The 5,195-nt window shown below is 43.7% G+C and overlaps 1 long non-coding RNA gene across 1 annotated transcript in view; it reads right to left on the reverse strand.

The window, feature by feature from the left end:
• Positions 1-2,196: 2,196 nt before the first annotated feature.
• Positions 2,197-5,195, reverse strand: part of LOC116824448 (uncharacterized) — a 22,776-nt gene continuing 19,777 nt past the window's right edge. The window contains exon 3 of the long non-coding RNA XR_004373625.2: positions 2,197-2,254. This is a non-coding gene — a long non-coding RNA (uncharacterized LOC116824448). The remainder of the gene's footprint in view (positions 2,255-5,195) is intronic.

The raw sequence follows: 5,195 nt of genomic DNA on the forward strand, positions 1-5,195 counted from the left end.
TCCCTTGGCATTTCAGCCGCCACGTCTGCCAAGGGTCCACTGAGATGTGACCTCAGCTCTAGCATGTACTGGTCGTCAGGGATCTTGTACCCAATACAGGCCCTTTCAAAAAGTTCTAAGAAGGTCTCTGCGTCCTCACCTACTTTGTAGTTGGGAAATTTCCGGTGCGGTGGACAACAACTGGCGTCGGAGGGTAGAGTGTTGGAGCATTTTGCCTAGCCTGCTCTACTTCCAGTTCATGCTTTCTCTGTTTTTCCTCTCTTCACTTTTCTTTTTGTTGTTTTCCATTTCTTGGCGGTGTTCTCCCTCTCGAGTTCTATCTGTCTCTGTGGGCTGCCTCCTGTTCTTGAAGTTGTCTTTCGTGATCTGCCTTTTTGGCTTCTTGTTCTCTTCTGTGAGTTGCATCCTGGGCATCTTGTTCGGCCTTAATTAGTTCCAGCTGTCTCCTATGTTTGTTTTCGTTGTCAATGGCTTGTTGCCGGGCTCTTTCCTTTTTCTGCTCTTTCTTTGGAACGCATGGTTTCTGTTTTCTTGTGTTGGAGTGCCCTCTGGTGCTTGTTGTTTGAACTGCTGGCTTTCTGTCCTTTGAAGTCTGCCTAGCAACTGATTTGACTGCTCTAGCTCTGTTTGATAGGCAATTGAACCAACAAAAGCTACTGTATTTACCTGTGTGCGGTTGCTGGCTGGGATACTTAGTCCAACTGTTTAACAAAAGACCTGTAATGGTTTTCTTTAATGACTCTGCTAAAATGCAAGCTGCTAAAAGCAGGCAGAAAAAAACTTCTCTCTGGCTACTTTTAAAACCAACCCCTTCTCCTGCTAATCCTTAGCAGGAAAAGAGAAATAATGTACTACTGGCTTCTGGATTCGTACTTCCATAACCGCTGCCTCCATGTAGTAAACGTCTGTCTCAAATCTGGACTTAGAGTTCAACATCTGAGTGTTTACTGTGACCTCCCCAAGCTTATACCCAGCTTGGATCTTATCTCGCTGCCACCAGAACAGGAATACAGCGCCTGCCTCGCTCTGGTCCCCCCAGACTTTCCCTGGAGAACCCCCAAGACCCAGACCCTGGGTCTTCCTATCTCACCCCAGCCCTCCCCCCCCTTTCCCTGGGTGAGCCTGGGCGATGCTATACTTCACTCCTTGAATACAACCGGAGAGGCAATCTAGCTTCCCCGAGGCTATGCATTCACCTAGTCAGCTCACACAAGAGATTCCCCCTCCCTTTGTCCTGTAGCCTTTTCCCGCTCTGGGACAATAGGAAAGTAAGACACAGAGTTTGGGCTTTCTCGCTCCCCCTCTAGCCTTCACCGATATAACAGAGCTCTGGCACAGAGATTCCTCTCCCCTCTACCTCACTAGGAAAGAAACTTCCACAAGTTTTAAAAAGAAAACTTTTATAAAAAGAAAGAAAATACAAAACAATAATACTGCATTAAGAGATCAATACAGGCTCTTGCTTATAAGAAAATATGAATAAACAGTCTAATTTAAGATAGCCCAATTAAACCAGTCCAGCACAGTACAACACACATTAAGTAGAAATCAAAGCACATCACAGCCGATTACTTTGTTTCCTTTTGTACTCACAGATGTTTAGGAGAATATTTGAAAGAAGATGGAGTTAGAAGAAAAGCTTGTTTACTCACAGCCGAGGAAAACAAAAAAAGATCCCGAATTTCCAGTCCCCTCCCAGACTTTAAAAAAAATCCAGGTCTCTGATTGGTCCTCTGGTCAGGTGTTTGGTTCCCCCTTTACAGGTAAAAGAAAATTAACCCTTACCTATCTACTTATGACACACCCTTTTTCAAATTAGAGTGGGAAAAGTTATATCAGTTAGATCATGTGACAGCCTACTCTGCCCAGCAACCACAGGGTACTTAAGGAGTAGAGCAACTGTTACTCTGGGTTGTCCATCTGAATGGCAGTCAGTCTCTCACGTTAGGAGCCAGTGGACCTGAGCCCCTAGCTAGATCAGGACTTGTAGTTAGTGATACTAAGTCACATCCAGTTCCAGCTTCAAGACTTACCTGCATGCCCCCGTTCTCAGATCCACTGAGTAAGAGTCCGCATACTACCACGCAGGATGACACCTTCAAGGAAGGAAGAAAGAAGAGGACACTGGGCACTACTTACCTGAGTGATCACTGTTCCTGTGTTCTGGCTTCCTGTTCTCATGTTCCTGTCTGTATTCCAGTGTTCCAGTCCAGGAATCCAGGTCCCATCCTTGTGTGCAGTCAGGGTTCGTTCCCTTTGGACAGTGAGAGAGATGGAACTGTGATTGTCTTTTATTGTCTTTAAGTCTCCCTAGTGTGTAGAGGTTTTGGGGCTCTCTGGACTTAGGGGCCATCAGAGTATTGTTAACAATGCAGCCATTATTATTTCTGTATGTGTGTTTTGGGTAGAGCTTGCAGACTAGCCTATCTTCTGAGAGGCCTTAGAAGTAAAAGTAATTTACATCTGTCTCAGGCTAACAACATGGTGGCATGAGCTTCACTGTGGACTACTCCTGTGCATACCATGGCTCCGGATGGGCTTCTACAGCTGTGTTGAAGCTTGCACTGCCATGCATTGATTGCTCCAGGACCTAAACTAGCCAGATTAAAACTGGCTCAGGTATGTAGGCTCAAGCTGCAATCATAGCCCATGACTACAGTCTAGACATACTTTCATTAGACAACCTGATGATAACGGTCATGTAAGAGCCTGACTAAAAGAATGAGCACTTCATAAGTCTGGCTATAACTGATACTTTTAGAAAACATTTTTCTTGTTTGTGTTAATAGCAACACCTTAGATTACCAACAATGAATATTTTTACCATTTATTGGCTTGATTGCTTTCTGTATTTCATGCAGGTTGAACAAAGAAAATGGATTTATCATTAGTTTCACTTTCTGGCTGTCCGAAACTATACTCCTGTGCCACTGCACATGCAGAATTCATGTGCCATACTGAATATTTTTTCTCAGCAGAAAATAAATTCTGCTGAGAAGTGCTGCAGTTATGCCTTTCACCCACCAGGGGCTGCTGTGGAGCTAGAATGTAGAGCAAAGGCTCTCCAGCATAGAATATCAGGGTTGGAAGGGACCTCAGAAGGTCATCTAGTCCAGCCCCCTGCTCAAAGCAAGATTAATCTCCAGACAGTTTTTTACCCCAGATCCCTAAATGGCCCCCCTCAAGGATTGAACTCACAACCCTGGGTTTAGCAGGCCAATGCTCAAACCACTGAGCTATCCCTCTCCCCTTCTCTCTCTCTGTCTCTCTCTCTAAAAACTGGCAGACTCGTCTTCACCCACCCACCTCTACTCTCCAGTGTTTACAAAGTAACTTACTCATCCTAATTATATGATATATGAAAGCTGTCAATCAATACTGCAAGAAGGCAATTAGTATTTAGTGATTAACGTACATTAATGTATGAATTTATCTGGCTCAAGATACCTGAAGTGGAACAGAATGGTAAGAAACAAGTGATAGAATGGACTTAAGTAATGAAAACAGATAATTCATATGAAATAAAACGTTAATGGTGCCAAGAGTTGTTAAGTAGCAAGGTAGGAAGGATTTATGGTCCTCTCAGAAAGTACAGAAAATTTGTTTCTTCAAATTATTCAAGATCAAATGTGCCACTGAATGAAACGGTCTACTGAAGTAGAAGTTGGGAATCAAAGTTCAATAATATAGCAGAAGATATTTTCATGTCATAACTGTCCCCAAAACATGGCAATGATATATTAAGTCACAGTTCCCAGTTCTTCTTCTATCATGCAGGAAGAGCTCCTGTCATAAACAGATAGCTAAGGGTTAATGTTTCTTTTACCTGTAAGGGGTTAACAAAGGGAACCAAACACCTGACCAGAGGACCAATCAGGAAACGCGATTTTTCAAAGTGAGGGAGGGAACTTCTGGGTGTTGTTTGGCTTTGTCGCTCTGTTTTTGTTTCTCTCGGCTATGAGGGAAGAGCTTTTTTTTCTACCTCCAAGCTTCTTTCTACCCTTCTGTTCCCAAGTTGTTGAGTAGAAAAGGAAAAGCAATAGGGTTATATTGTATTTTGTATTTACATGTGTGGAGTTGCTGGAATGTTTCAAATTGGATCTCTTTTTTGATCAGACTGTTTATTCATATTTTCTTATAAGCAATAGCCCTGTATTTGTCATCTTGATGCAGAGTTTATATTCTTATGTCTTCTTTCTTTTTATATAAGTTTTCTTTTTAAGACTTGTTGAGTTTTTCTCTGGGTAGGTTAAGGACAAGAAGGGGATCTCTCTTGTGTTAGATCTACGGAGGGGTACTCGGCAGCACCAGAGAATTGGTGGGGGGGGGAAGAGAGATAAATCAATCTCTGTTTCCTTTGTGCTTGTAGGTTTGTCTCTTTGTGGAAGAAAGGGGACAGGCTTCTTGGTATTGTGATGTAAAAGGTTGCATCAGCTCTCCCAGGTTAGCCAGAGAGGAAATCTGGGTGGGAGAGGGAGGGGAAGGGAGTGGAGTATTTCCCTTGCCGGTAAGACTCAGAGCTTCTGGGTCTTGGGGGTCCCCCCAGGGAAAGGTTTGGGGGAGACCCGGAGAGGTTTTATCAGGTACTCAGAATCCTGATTGTGGCAGCGAGATAAGATCCAAGCTGGTAATTAAGCTTGGGGTTCATGCTAAGCACCCAATTTTGGACGCTAAGGTTCCAGATTTGGGACAGGAGGCTTATTTACATCGGCGGCGCGACGTGGAGTATGAATCCAGAAGCCGTAGGAATATTATTTCTTTTTCCCTGCTAGGGGTTTTTTAGCAGAGCAGAGAAAGGGTTTTGATTTTAAAAGGAGCCAGAGGAGAAATTTTTTTTGTTTTCTCTTCTTTTTTCACTTGGCTTGCATTTTTAGCAGGGAGAACCATTAAGGGTCTTTTGTTAAACAATAGCACTCCCATTGAGGTTAAGTACCCAAGCAAACACACACAGGTAATATAAGTGGCTTTTTGTTTTGGTTAATTTAGCATATCAAAGAGTAGCAAGAAGAAGAAAAACGATTGCAGGCAGACCAGGAGACAACGGAGAGCCAGCAGTTCAGACCAATAACCACCAGAGGGCACACCCCAGCACAAGGAAACAGGAACATGCTGCCAAGATGCCCTAAAGCAGGAACGCGCAGGAGACTAGAGAGGCAGGGAACAAATAAAGACGCCGCACACCGCGAGACCTGGAA

This window comes from Chelonoidis abingdonii, chromosome 4, assembly GCF_003597395.2.
Source record: "Chelonoidis abingdonii isolate Lonesome George chromosome 4, CheloAbing_2.0, whole genome shotgun sequence".
Lineage (NCBI taxonomy): Eukaryota > Metazoa > Chordata > Testudines > Testudinidae > Chelonoidis > Chelonoidis abingdonii.